The sequence below is a fragment of the Chionomys nivalis genome, chromosome X (assembly GCF_950005125.1).
Source record: "Chionomys nivalis chromosome X, mChiNiv1.1, whole genome shotgun sequence".
Taxonomy (NCBI): Eukaryota; Metazoa; Chordata; class Mammalia; order Rodentia; family Cricetidae; genus Chionomys; species Chionomys nivalis.
Window position 1 is genome coordinate 121,159,895 of NC_080112.1, and position 14,767 is coordinate 121,174,661.

The 14,767-nt window shown below is 41.0% G+C and overlaps 1 long non-coding RNA gene across 2 annotated transcripts in view; it reads left to right on the plus strand.

Moving 5' to 3' along the window:
• The window catches only part of LOC130867585 (uncharacterized), a 68,004-nt gene extending 54,697 nt beyond the window's left edge, over window positions 1-13,307 (plus strand). Inside the window, exons 5-9 of one of the 2 annotated variants that reach the window (XR_009056466.1) lie at window positions 1,643-1,743; window positions 2,545-3,379; window positions 7,837-8,054; window positions 8,471-8,551; window positions 10,005-13,307. This is a non-coding gene — a long non-coding RNA (uncharacterized LOC130867585). The remainder of the gene's footprint in view (window positions 1-1,642; window positions 1,744-2,544; window positions 3,380-7,836; window positions 8,055-8,470; window positions 8,552-10,004) is intronic. The other variant, XR_009056467.1, reaches the window with a different exon arrangement.
• The last annotated feature ends 1,460 nt before the right edge of the window (window positions 13,308-14,767 follow it).

The window sequence follows — 14,767 nt, forward strand, 5'->3', positions numbered from 1 at the left end:
AAAATGGAAATCAGGATATGTGTTATGTTGGAGAAGTAGTTTTGCTTTCGTTTCCACAATAGAAGAAAATCTATGGATACCATCAAAATTGATAAATATTCTATTTGACAAAGAGAGATCTCTTGATTAGAGGAGAGGACTGTTCATCAAGCACCATGGCCGTTTGATCTCAACTAAACTATAAGACTAACACATGCTTTTTATTTGATCAGATATAACTTGCCAAAAGAAAATGACTCTAAAATTAGAGTTGGGAAAGTGTTTTTTGTTTTTTCAGGAGAATAAAGGCATCCAGCTAGTGAATCTGAAGACAACTAAACAAATGAGACATCAGAAGGAAAAGGACAAATCATCCAGAAAAAAATATGTCCCAAGAAAAAGAGTAAATTGGGCCTATTGGTTTATCACATTTCCAACAGCATAAAATTCCATAGATCTTCCCGAATATTTCCTTTTGTTGTTCTCTACAACCAATGCAAATGATCTTTTGGGACTCCCAGTCCAGTTAAAAATTAAAGATGTCTTTAGAGTTGGGTTGTGAATCTCTCCTCTTCTAAAGCCGAGCACGCTTGTTAGAGTACAATCCAAAATCTCTGTCTCATGCCAGAAGAGTCACCTGATATGGGACAGAAGATAAAAAAACTAAAAACTATTTTATTACCACTAATTCCATAATCCCTTGATTTTATATATATTGACTCTTTAAAAGCTTTTCTTTAAATAAAATATTATGTCAAAATTTATAAGATAAATATATATGTATTTTAAAGTTTTGTCATGATATTAATGGTCCTATAGAGTACTAATTTTAATCTGTACATGATTTCAGGTTTGAGTCTCTATTTGTTCTCTACAATGAACCATGCGCATACCTCACAGTGACCTTAGAAGTCTCCAAAAGGAGAATATGTACACCGCACCATTGATACTTACTTGAATTTTAAATAGGCATTGGCTTTGAGCTCAGAAAATGCTGATTTGATTATCACACATTTGCTAGAAGTTATGGCCATCATGTGCATACCCATACAAATAAAGAGAGACAATGCTCCAGCATATGTCTCTAAGAAAATGACAGTTTTCTCTTATTATGAAAAAAAGCATATTACAGGTATGCCACACAATTCTACAGGGTATTCAGTTATAAAAACAGAATAAAACTCTAAAGGATATGCTAAATAAACAGAAAGGAATGATAAAGACACCCAGAAATAGATTGCATGATGCCTTATTAACTTTAAATTTTCTAAATACTAATGAGAAAGGAACAACAACTGTGGAGAGACATTGGATTGTAGAAAACTAGGGAACTAAATCAGTCAATATACTTTAAAGATGTTATGACCTCAGAATGGAAACCAGTATATGTGTTATGGTAGTGAAGGGGTTTTGCTTTTGTTTCCACAGGAGAAGAAAAGCTATCAATACCATCAAATTTGAAAAAGACTCAGTTTGAACAAGAGAAATCTCTTAATTAGAAGAAATGATTGTACATCAAGCAGCATGGGCATTTAATCTAAACTAACATATAAAACTAACAAATGCTTTTCATTTCTTCAGCTGTAACTTGCCAAAAGATAATCCCACCCCCCCACACACAAAAAATTAGGGTTTGGGAACGGTTTTGTGTCTGTCTTTTCAGGAGAATAAAGGCATCCAGCTAAGGAATCTGAAAACCACTGGATAAATGAGACATAGGAAGAAAAAGGACAAATCATCCAGAAAAATGTCCCAAGAAAAAGGGTAAATTGGCCTATTGGTATATCATATTTCCAAAAGCATAAAATTTCATAAATCTTTGCAAACATTTCTTTCTGTCATCCTCTACAGACATATAATGCAAATGGTTTTTTTTGTAGTCCCAGTCCACTTAAAGATTAAAGCTGGCTTTGAATTTGGATTGTGGCTCTCTCCTCTAAAGCCAGCATGCTTGTGAAAGGAAAATCCAAAATCTCTGTCTCATGTCAGAAGAGACAACGGATATGGGACAGAAGAAAAATAAATATTTAAGGACTATTTTATTGCCACTAGTCTCATAATCTTATGGTTTTATTTTGAATATTTGATAGTTTTTCTAACGGCCAAAATATTATCTCAAAATTTATCATTTATAAGATAAATATGTAGTATTTTAAAGGTTTTGTCATGATATTAATGGTTATATAGAGTACTAGCTAATTCTAGAAAAGGGCTTCATTTATCTATCTGTGCATGATTTCATGTTTGAGTCTGTATTAGTTTTCTGCAGTGAACCATGAGCATGCCTTTGAATTCTCCAAAAGGAGGATAGGGTCCCACAACGATTATTCCTTCAGGACCATAACATGACCATAAAGCTGAAAAACATCACCTAAGGGTCTTCTTTGGACTATAAACTGTTTAGAACAATTTTGATGTGACTAACCGAGATATTCTAGCCTCATAGACTACTCTAGCTAGGACTTGAGACAAGCCCTGCACTTTCCCATTATGCAGAATCTGGACAACAAATAATACAGCTACCTTTCTCAGGACTAGACTATTAACCCAAGTTTTTCTTTTCAGGCTTCCCTCAAGATGCTGTTACCCCAAGATAGCAGGAAGTAAATTTAAGAAGACAACGCCCACTCCCAAGTAGTAGAGTGGGTTTTTGGTCATTCAATGGGTTATGAATATTTGTCATTGTTTAGGGGCCTCAGTTACAACTTGTTATTGGTTACAGTCAGGAAGAAAGTTGAAGACAGGAGATAAGATACAGAGTTCTTGTTTTGAAAAGAAAAAAAGGATACAGATATGATAGCATAAAAGGGTAGATTATTAAATCTACTCTGAAAAGAAAAAGGGATAATACATATTTGATAAGATAAAAGGGTAGATTATTGAAACTACTTTTAAAAAGCAACTACTAGTTTTACATGTTTTACATTGGACTGGACTTTTGCATATTGTATACAAATTTTGTACATGGATACAAATTTGATACTAATTTTGATAAAACATGCTGTACATATGTTTCTAAGCTTGTTCAAGGTATTGTATCTATACAGTTTATTTAACAATATAACACAAATTTCTTGTAATTGAAAGTTATATTTACTTACTCTTTAGGATAATAAAGAAATGCAGGTTAATCATTAGTCACCTATTACAATAGAACTTGTAGACATTTTAGGTACATTTTCAAAATGAAACAGATATATTTTAGATAGTCAAGTCATTTTCAAACAATTTAGAGATCTGCAGAATATGGCATTTAAGATATTTTAGTAACAGAGGCTCTTTTTTATGACAATGAGACATGTCTGCTCCTGGCAGTCCCAATCTACTTCAGAGAAGATAATAGGCATTGAAGAAACTCCACATGAAGTTTACTTTCTTTGGGGCCAAAGTAAGCCACTGGGTAAGAAAATGCCCTTCCCTCAACTGCTGATAGTATGTTGTCCCAAACTGTACAAGCTGTTTTTGGTCATTTCTCATATTTTTTGGAAGTTGCTTGCTCATACTTCCTGCTTACTCAGTTAATATTATTTACTTCTTGGGTCTCTTAGAAATTTGAAGACTAGATAGTTTTAGTTATATTTTCCTTGTTTATCAGACACAGAAAAGAAACTCCCTGAAAAGTTCCAAAGTGTATAAGGTTGAGAGATATCAAAAGATAGTTTTGGATGGTAATGCGAGTTATGATATAAATTATTTTAGGTACAAGATTTGGACTCACCAAGATAGGATAGATAATGGAGTAATTTCTCTGAAATGCAAATGGACTAGACATTGCTAATGTACTTATGGCCTGTATATATTGTATATAGTTATTATACTTATTATATTTAGCTTTTCTTATATTAGTTATAGCCTTCTCTTTTTTATTTAGATGAAAGGGGGAAATGTAGTGATATTTTATTTGTATTTCAATAAAGAAATGATGATCAGAGTTCAGAACTAAGCCACTAGTTAGTCATAGAGGCCAGGCAGTGGCTGCTCATGGCTTTAAACCCAGGACTCAGGAAAAAGAGGCAGACAGATTTCTGTTAGTTCAGTGCCACCCTGGGCTTGACAAAATCAATCCAAAAAGAGATCATGGTGCTTGTGACTCATGCCTTTATTTTTTTATTACTTAAAAAATTCCAATCCAAATTCCCACTCCTTCCCCTCCTCCCAGTCCCCTCCCTCTCCCTCCTCAGACCCTCCGACCCCATCCCTCCAACCCTAAGGGAGTGCCATGCACCCCACCCTGTGGAAAGTCCAAGGCCCTCCCTACTACATCTAGGTTGAGCAAGGTTTACATCCAAAGAGAATAGGATCCCATGAAGCTGGTATATGCAGTAGAGACACATCCCAGTGTCACTCTCAGTGGCCCCTCAGTCTGCCCCAACTGTCCACCCCCTTCAGAGGGCCTTTGTTGTTCACATGCTCATTCATTCCCAGTCCAGTTGGAGTTGGTGAGATACCATTAGCTCAAGCAAACTGTCTCAGTGGATGACCCCCTCATGGTCTTGAATTCCTTGTTCATACTCTCACTCCTTCCACTTTTCAACTGTATCTTGGAAGCTCAGTCCATTGCTCCAGTGTGGGTCATTGCCTCTGTTCCCCATCTGTTGTTGGACGAAGGTTCTATGGTGACATTTAAGATATTCATCAGTCTGATTACAGGGTAAGGTCAGGTCAGACACCCTCTCCTCTATTGCTTGGGGTCTTAGCTGGGGACATCCCTGTGGGTTCTAGGGCATTTTTCTAGAGCCAGGTTTCTTGCTAACTCCATAATGGCTCCCTCAATCAAGGTATCTCTTTCCTTGCTCTTATATCTGTCCTCCCTCCATCTCGACTATCCCATTCCCTCAAGTTCTCCTCAAACCCCCTTCCCCCCTTCCTTTTACCCCATGCCCCCCTACTCCAAAATTTTTGTCTGATTCCAATTTCCAGGTGGGTCTATACATGCTTTTTTTGGATTCACCTTATTACTTAGTTTCTCTAGAATCCTGAACTATAGGCTCGTTGCCCTTTGTTTATGACTAGTATCCACTTATGAATGAGTACATACCATATTCGTTTCTTGGGGACTGGGTTACCTCACTCAGGATAATGTTTTCTAATTCCATCCATTTGCATGCAAAATTCAAGGCATCATTATTTTTTACTGATGAGTAGTACTCTAATGTATAGATGTGTCACACTTCTTTTATCCATTCTTCAGATGAGGGACATCTAGGTTGTTTCCAGGTTTTGGCTATTACAAATAATGCTGCTATGAACCTACTTGAACAAATGCTCTTTTAGTGTGATTGAGCATCTTTTGGGTATATTCCCAAGAATGGAATTGCTGGATCCTGAGGTAGGTTTATTCCCAGTTTTCTGCGAAACCACCACACTGATTTCCAAAGTGGTTGCACAAGTTTGTATTCCCACCAGCAATGGATGAGTGTTCTCCTTGCTCCACAACCTCTCCAGCATAAGCTCTCATTAGTGTTTTTGATCTTAGCCATTCTGACAAGTGTAAGGTGGTATCTCAAAGTTGTTTTTATTTGTATTTCCCTAATAGCTAAGGAAGAAGAACATGTCCTTAAGTATTTTTTGGCCATTTGAAATTCTTCTGTCAAGAATTCTGTTTAGTTCAGTACACCACTTTTTAATTGGGTTACTTCGAATTTTAATGTCTAATTTCTTGAGTTCTTTTTTTTTTTTTTTTGGTTTTTCGAGACAGGGTTTCTCTGTGGCTTTGGAGCCTGTCCTGGAACTAGCTCTGTAGACCAGGCTGGTCTCGAACTCACAGAGATCCGCCTGCCTCTGCCTCCCGAGTGCTGGGATTAAAGGCGTGCGCCACCATCGCCCGGCTTGAGTTCTTTATATATTTTGGAGATCACTCCTTTGTCTGATGTGGGATTGGTGAAGATTTTTTCCCATTCAGTAGGCTGCCTTTTTGTCTTATTGACTGTGACCTTTGCTTTACAGAAGCTTCTCAGTTTCAGGAGGTCCCATTTACTTATTGATGCTCTTATTGTCTGTGCTACTGGGGTTATATTTAGGAAATGGTGTCCTGTGCCCAACCATTGAAGGTACTTCCCACTTTCTTCTCTATCAGGTTCAGTGTGGTCAGATTTATATTGAGATCTTTAATCCATTTGGACTTGAGTTTTGTGCATGGTGACAGATATGGATCCATTTTCATTCTTGTACAGATTGACATCCAGTTATGTCAGCACCATTTGTTGAAGATGCTTTCTTTGTTCCATTGTATCTTTTTTGCTTTTTTGTCAAAAGTCAGGTGTTCATAAATGTGTGAATTAATATCTGGGTCTTCAATTTGATTCCATTGGTCCACATCACAGTTTTTATGCCAATATCAAGCTGTTTTCATTACTGTAGCTCTGTGATAGAGCTTGATGTCAGGGATGGTAATGTCTCTGGCAGTTCCTTTATTTTACAGGATTGTTTTGGCTATCCTGGGTTTCTTGTTTTTCCATATGAAGTTGAGTATCGTTCTTTCAAGGTCTATGAAGAACTGTGTTGGGATTTTGATGGGGATCGCATTGAATCTATAGATCGACTTACAACTTGAATCTCAGAGTTTGGGAGTCCCACGCCTTTAATGTCAGTACTAGGGAGGTGGAGACAGAAGTGATATGGCTAGGTCGAGAGAGGACTATAAAGGGGAAGAGACAGGAACTCAATGGAGTGTGGAGTCTGAGCTTTCGTGGAGACAGAATCTCACCCTTTTACTTGAAGATCTGGTAGAGGTAGAAGGTCTCTCTGGTGGTTTGTCTGCTTTGCTTCTCTGATTTTCAGCTTGAACCCCATTGTCTGTCTCTGGGTTTCTATAAATCTTGTTGTACCCTGCATCTAGGAGATCATACAGATAGACACTTTGAAAGGAAGGGCAGATTACTCTGGAGGAAGAAGTGAGAGCTAGCCTTTTCCTTTGGGTAATCCAAAAAGTTTCAACAATGAGGCGGTTGTGCTCTACAAATTCAGTCCTTAAGACAAGAAGGCTTCTTGTTGGGTAGTGAAGAACATTTGCCAGGTGAAGTGATAATTCCAAAGGAATGCAGTGAGCTCCATCTACACACACACACACATGTGCATGCCTACACAAGGGCAGGTAATAAAACACCTTCTTTTATTTGATACCTATACTCACTTTGTTCCTGGATGCCCCTCTGTACTGTGTGTGCTCTGGGTGTAAAGATGAAGGCAAGTCATGAGTTTCTTTTGAATTTGCCCCAATTGCAGCATAAAAAAGTGTTAGGGGTTTGTTATGGTGCCAGCATCTTAGCAGGAACCAAAAGGACTGGGGACTTTCGTCAGTGCTTCAGAAATGGGTAGATGACTGGAATGCACATCATAGTTTCGAGTCCTAAAGGGACTTTGTGTCCTTTGGAGAAATGAAATAATAACAGATATCTTGAGTGGGTATCTGTTGTAATTGGTTTTAGTAATAAAAATCCAAAGTCAGATGTAGGGGTATATGCTGAAAGATCAGAAAAGCAAAGGAGCAAATCAAAGCCAACTCTTACCTTGCTAACTCATTTGACAGAAAGGGGCGGCTGAATCCTTGTCTCCATCCACCTTATATCCTTCTCTGTGCCCAGCAATATCACTTCCTGTCTGTCTAGACCTCTATGGCTGGCAAGTTCCTAGCTCCACCCTCTGATTTTAAACAAGCTTTATTTATTAGAGCACAAAAAAATCCCACCACAGGTATCGATGCCTCGGGTACAGGGAACTATTGTTTACACACAGTGAGAATGTAATTGTTGCTGGGCAAGCCCAAAGAAATGAATTGGGGCTGCTTCAAAGGAGATGGTAGGTGAGTAGAAGCTGAGATGAAATGAAGGTTTTATTTTGATATTTTCTTATCTTCAGATCATGGTTCCAGGGAGCCTCTTCTTTCACCCGAGGTTGAGTATGCCACCATCCAAAACGCGATGTTAGCTGGGGTCTCTGGACAGGAAAACCAAAGGGTTTAACTGGCAACTGTCCTCTCCACTTTGATTCCTGATCATGACGTAGGGAAGTGCAACTCATAATGGCAACTTCCTGTGTGCCCTTTCTCCTCTGTGCACCATGGAGTCTACTTCCAGGTATGATACCATTGCAAGTCATCAGACAAATTAGGATGGTTGTCTTCCCTGGGCCAATTTCCCACCTGTTTATAGCTTCATGGTGGAATAATGATCTCCCTGTATCTCACTTTTGCATTTATTTCCCATACCCTTGCATTGTTCCAGGGAACCCGATTTTGTTTCTAATTTTTTGGCTCACAGGTTTAAGACAGGTCCTTCAGAATGGAATAACAAAGGGAATAAGAAGAAACCCAAAAGATAGGAATGCAGAAAGCCAGAAGAAGAAAATGAAACCTAGACAACAGACTGAGGATCTAAGCATGAAAGCAAGGGAGAAAGTGACAAAAGATGGAGAGAAAGAATAGAAAAAGGGAAAGTGGATGGACAGAAGGATAAAAAGAGGAAAGAAGGACTGACAAATTTATGACCTCTAGGTTGATTTTCTGGGGACCCTAAAGCAGAGAGACCAGACCCCTGGGCAGTGGCTGATTCCAGGAAATGAAGTATTTGTGCAGGTACGTGTCTAAAAATTGGATAGATTCTGTATTTTTTGTTTTTGTTTTTGTTTTTTGAGACATGGTCTTTCTGTACCTTTGGAGCCTGTCCAGGAACCGACTTTGTAGACCAGGCTGGCCTCGAACTCACAGAGATCCACCAGCCTTCGCCTCTGGAGTGCTGGGATTAAAGGCGTGCACTACCACCACCTGGCTAGAGTCTGTATCTTAACAAGCAAGTTACTTACCTATCTGCATCCCAGGGCGGAGTGTTCCTCAGCACTGTGGCAAACATGTCTGCCACAAGATAGCAAAACCCTTATTCTGGGCTTTACTACTTTGAAATCCATGCTGCCTTGGAGGCTAGCACTGGTTGAGTCCCACCCTAGACATCAAACCCCAGCTTACCCCAGAACTAGCAAGCTAGTTAGAGCCCCCATTAATTCAGTATTTGGACCAGAAGCCCCAACATTCCTCACCTACTGATTTTTAGACATACAGACAAAAAGCACTTTGAGTTTATGTTGGGAACAGCATAGTAGTTCCGCTTGATGGCAGTATAGCACCAGTAATGCAAATGATACCCTTCATTCACATTCACTCCCTCTGCCCTTCTCTGAGGAAAAAAAAATACTGAAAAGAGTCAACAAGACACTAAACTCCAAAATATCTTGGCTATAATTGGCTCCTTATAGCCAGAGATGGGTTTGGATCCTTAGTTTATGGATCTGGCCTGGAAGGTCTCAGACACAATAGACCTCTGTACTGAGACACTCCTCCACAAAAAACAGGGCCCAGCCTCAGGGCATAAGAGTGTTGTAATAAAAGCGGTGGCGGGGCTGCGTCCCGGCACCCGGCCGCCCACATGGCTTATGCCCCAAAATAATTACAGGGAAACTGTATTCTTTTGAACACTGCCTAGCCCATTAGTTCCAGCCTCTTATTGGCTAGCTCTTACATATTGATCTAACCCATTTTTAATATTCTGTGTAGCACCATGAGCTGCCTTACCAGGAAAGATCTTAACCTGCGTCTGTCTGGAGTGGGAGAATCATGGCGACTCCCTGACTCAGCTTCTTTCTCCCAGCATTCTGTTCTGTCTACTCCGCCTACCTAATTTTCTGTCCTATTAAAGGGCTAAGGCAGTTTCTTTATTTAACCAATGAAATTAACTCCTCCATCATAAGAGCCAAACAGGAAAACTGAATGAATAGGGACCCCCTTCCCTAGATCCAAGAGTTGGGAGAAGCCAGAGGAAAAAAAATCTTCAACAAAAACTGTCCCGGGGCTATATACAGCACCATTCGTCCTGCCAGACTCACTCTGTTACATGAGCACAGTCCCCTTGACACTAGGCATCAAGTCTGACCTATAGAGTGTCTAGGACTGAACCTCCAGAGGCCCACTACCTTATTATTGAGACTGTCTGTAATGCCCAGATGAAAATGACTCTACCCCTTTCTTGTTGAGACAGCACTGCCTGGGTTTGAAAACTCCATCTTTACTAAGATCCAGGTGAAGGCGCACTTAAGGAACACTTTCCATGGTTTTTGTGATGGCGATTGAACTCACTATGATTGGCTGACGTCTTACTGACATGAGAACACTCACAATTACTTCTGGAACATACTTTTCACCAAAAGGTCCCAGCTACCATGCCATAGGCAGACAATCACTTCTGGAGGCATCATAATCCCTGACTTCAAACTCTACTACAGAGCTACAGTACTGAAAACAGCCTGGTATTGGCATAAGAACAGACAGGAGGAACAATACAACCAAATAGAAGAGCCAGATATTATCCACACCCCTTCGAACACCTGATTTTTGACAAAGAAGCAAAAAATATCAAATGGAAAAAAGAAAGCATATTTAACAAACGATGCTGGCATAACTGGATATCAACATGTAGAAGAATGAAAATAGACCCATATCTATCACCATGCACAAAATTCAAGTCCAAATGGATCAAAGACCTCAACATAAAGCCAGCCACATTGAACCTTACAGAAGAGAAAGTGGAATGTACACTTGAACTCATTGGCACAGGAGAGCTCTTAGCAAGTCACACTCTTAGGGCATAAGGCCAATACAGAGAAAATAAATTGCAATCTCCATCATGAGGATGCAAGAGTTAAGAAGCCCCAAAAGTAAAATCTTGGGCAGAAACTAATCTTCACACTAAACATGACCCTGTCCTTCACAGCCTTATAGGAACACTCTAACTGACACACATGCACAGGGCCCTCAGCTGACTGGGCGAAAACAGTGTCATATAGTGTCTAGGTACCCATGTGAGTGTAGGTATTGTATAACCTTTCAGCCTGATAGCAGATGGTATGCAGAGGACAGATGATGTGGACAATTGACATGAGAGAGACATCCATTCACCCAACTGTCCTAGGGCCAGCAATCGTTTATTGTCTAACAGAAGGAGGATTCAGGGAAGGCAGAGGACTAAAATCATATGGGAGGTCTCCCTTATGAGAACCCCAGTTCATAACTCCATGATCAAGAGTCATAGCACAGAGGTCAGCTCATGCTTAAACCCTTTGGAGGATTTGGTCCAAAGGACCCAAGCTTCATCCCTAGACCCAGTCTGATTTCAAGTGGAGAGTGTCAGCCATATTCTACAGCTGTCAGGACATTATAGCTTAGAGGCATTTTCAGCCTCTGTTGACACTGGAGGCTCCCCAGAATCCTGATTTGGGAAATACACAATGACATAAGAAGACACTGCATTCATTTACACCTGTTACCTGCCTACCAGGCCCTGAGCTGGGGCTCCAAACCTTCCCTTTGTGCTTGCCTAGCAACCATTATTGTCTTATGGTTTGTGTCCTCCAAAAGCGGCTACCTGCTCATAAAATCATCCTGGAGCCACTGGGCCTGCCAAAGGGGACACTGGTATTTAAACCAGTATAATTGGCAGCTCTCCTGTCTCACATCTACCTTCATTATTGACTTAGTTCATACTAAGGAAGGACTCTGACTTCTCCTTTCTACTCAATTCACTTGGCTCGCAGAACAAAGATGCCCACCTGCAATGCACCATAGAATGCCTGCAATCCATACTTGAGTTTATTCCCCATACCTTGGATTGTACTGGGGACCTGATATTGATGTTTAACTCCTGACTGAGAGTTATAACACACTGAGCTGTAACTGAAGTCCTCAATGACAGGAGATAATAAAGGAAATGAAAAGGAAGTCAAAATGTAGGAAAGACAGCAGGAATCAACTGAACATGAATCAGAGAGCAGACTGGGGATATCAGCAGCAATGGAGGGAGTGGAAAAGGATCATAGGAAAGAAGGAAGGGATGCAGTGATGATGGACTAAGGGAGGAAGAAGGGAATGAAGAAATGAAAGGACTGAGAAATAGCTAAACTCTTGATGATATTTCTGGAGACCTCCAAGCCCATGTACAGAGTCCAGGATCCCAAGGGCAGTGTCTATTCCAGGACTTGAGGACAGGTGAAGTTCAAAAAATATATACAAGAAGAAGGGGACCATGAATTCACCAGCGCTCAACCTGTCTCTGATCCTGGATGCTTTATACACACATCTGCAGTATGGGTGCTGACTCCTGGGTAGAGAGCCCCTCCCCACCCTGACAAACATGGCTGTCACAGAAAATCCAAGCCTGTATTTCCTGTGTAGCTATGGTTGTTGCTCTGCAGTACAGCAAGTCTCTGGCAATGGTGAGGTGGTCACCATTAGCTGGAGTGGGCTAACTGAAGCCCGTGTTACTTTACTCTTTAGACCAGATTCTTCGATAAATTCTTTATTCAATTCCTCCCCTCACTTTTTGAGAGAAATAACATTGAGGTGTTTGTGGGAACAGTAAAGAAACACTGCACTGCTTGAGAGCAGTATTGCACCAACATGGTCAAGGTACCAGGTTTCCTGGGTATCTCCCTCCACCCTTCTCTGATTAAAAAAAAAGTCAAACAATTTGCTATTAGATTCCAAGTTGTCAATCTTGGACTCTTTTAGCCAGAAATAGGCCTTGAAGCCTTAGAATCTTCCTGTATGGATATTGTATGGAAAGTCACAGACCCCACTCCAACACAACGACAGGACATGTTCTCAAGAACTAAGGATCATACAGCAAAACTGAATTGGGAATCCTCAAATGAGAAGCATGAGTCAGCAGATGGCACAGAAATAAAATCTTGGGCAGAAACTGGACATTGGGCTGAGCACAACCCCCTATATCCTGCCAGGAACAAGTTAACTGACCCACATATCCATGGCACTCAGGGGGAACATTGAAGCTGGGTCTTAGGGTAACCCATAGAGTGCCCAGTCCTCTTGCGGGTGTGCAAACATTATATAGCCATTCCACAAGCCAGTTTCTACTTCAAGGCTTCCAGACCCCCTCCTCACACTCACACACCAGGCTCCTGACTGGGAGAGCACATAGGACAGAGGGAGGTGGGCAGTTTGCATAAGGGAGACATCACCTACACACACGCGTGCGCACACACGTGCATGCCATAGGAGCAGCAACAGATCTACACCCAGCAGAATGAGAGGCCAGGCTGTACCGAGGATGGAAAGCAAACAGCTCGCTTCCATGTTGAGGGTCCCATTTCCTGCGCCACGGACTAGAGTCAGAATAAAAAGAATAAATGTCACCTAAACTCTTTTGTCTTCTTGTCCAGAGACCCCAACATGTGTACTCTAGGACCTTGACTATCATCCACCTCCAAGATCACAAGAGTTTTTGTGTTGAGACCCCTGAGCCTCTGATGGAAGATTTGTTTCCCAGGAACCCTCATTAGGGACTAGAAAATACCAAGAAACTATTAGTCAATCCCAGCATTTACCAGCCTGTCAAGTCCTGGTCTGGCCCCAGATCACCTATTGGGGTCTGCCCAGAAAACACGATGATCTCTTTGTCTGTAATCAGTAGTTCTTTCTACCACACACAGCCACTGACAGACAAAATATTTGCCACAATTTCCTTTCTCCAAAGGACAGAATTCGTCTTGCACATGGACCTTTCTTTGCCATGTGCATGCAGCCATGTACCCCTGTCTGTAATCCTCCATTCCTACAATGAACAACTGCTGATATCGTTACATAGACTTAAGGGAACCAGGACACATTACAAAGAACACTGTCCTCTTGGCTCCTTCCAGGATGTCACTCCCACAGCAGCACACCAGCAGCCTTTCCTCAGGCAATCCCTTGCTTGGTATTACATTTTAGACAAACTCAAAAGAAACTTACACCTTCATCTTGTTTTCTTCTTGGGATATGAATACATGGAAATGAAAAAGTCCATGTGGGCAAGAGAAGGAATGCCATGTTTCACACACACATACACACACGCGCACACACACACACACTAACATGTTGTTCACACCAGAAATATACTGGATGCACAGAAATTGAAGCAGAGTGATGGAATGAGGATGTGAGCATGGGTAGGGGGATGGAATGGGTAAGAAGAAAAGGATGGAGGAAGGACAGGCTGAGTAAGAAAGAAGGGTATAAAGAAACGAAAGAAGGATTGATAAATATGTAAACCACTGTAAAATTTCTGTGGATCTCCAAGGCCATGAACAGAGGTGAGAATTCCAATGGCTGTTTCTGATTCCAGGAAATGAGAGGTAGGTATAGATTACAGTTCAGAAAAAAAAAGATCATGAAGTCAGCGACACGATACCTGCTCCTTGAAGTTGGTAAGTGGATATAATGTAGTTACAAGTATGTTTTCCACATATGTGCTCCAAGACACTGAGTCCTAATAGAGCTCCTACCAACACTGGCAAAAATGGCTGCCCCGGGAAAGCTAAACCTGCACTTCCTGCGTCGCTCTGGTTTTTTACTCTGCAGCATGACACACCTCATGGGATAGCTGTGAGTACCCCACAAGTGATCTAAATCCTGAATTTTCCTAATGCTGGAATGTTAGCTAGAGACTCCTTCAGCTGCTCAGTCTGGAGAACAGAGTCCCCATGCACCCTCATTCTGTCATCCCAAAACCTGAAAAGAAAGTGCACCCTGAGATGTTGGCAGGAACATGAAAGCAGTTCCACATGATGGCAGTGTTGCCCCAAGTATACTTAGGTGTCTTTCCTCCCTCCAGCTTTTTTTCTCTGCCATCTCTGAGGGGGGAAAAAAAGACAATTTTCCTCTAAAGGACAAGGGTGCTTAAGTTTACTTTTGGACATGTTTGTTCTAAAGTAGGCTTTAGAGTCTATCTGTATGGATCCTTACCAC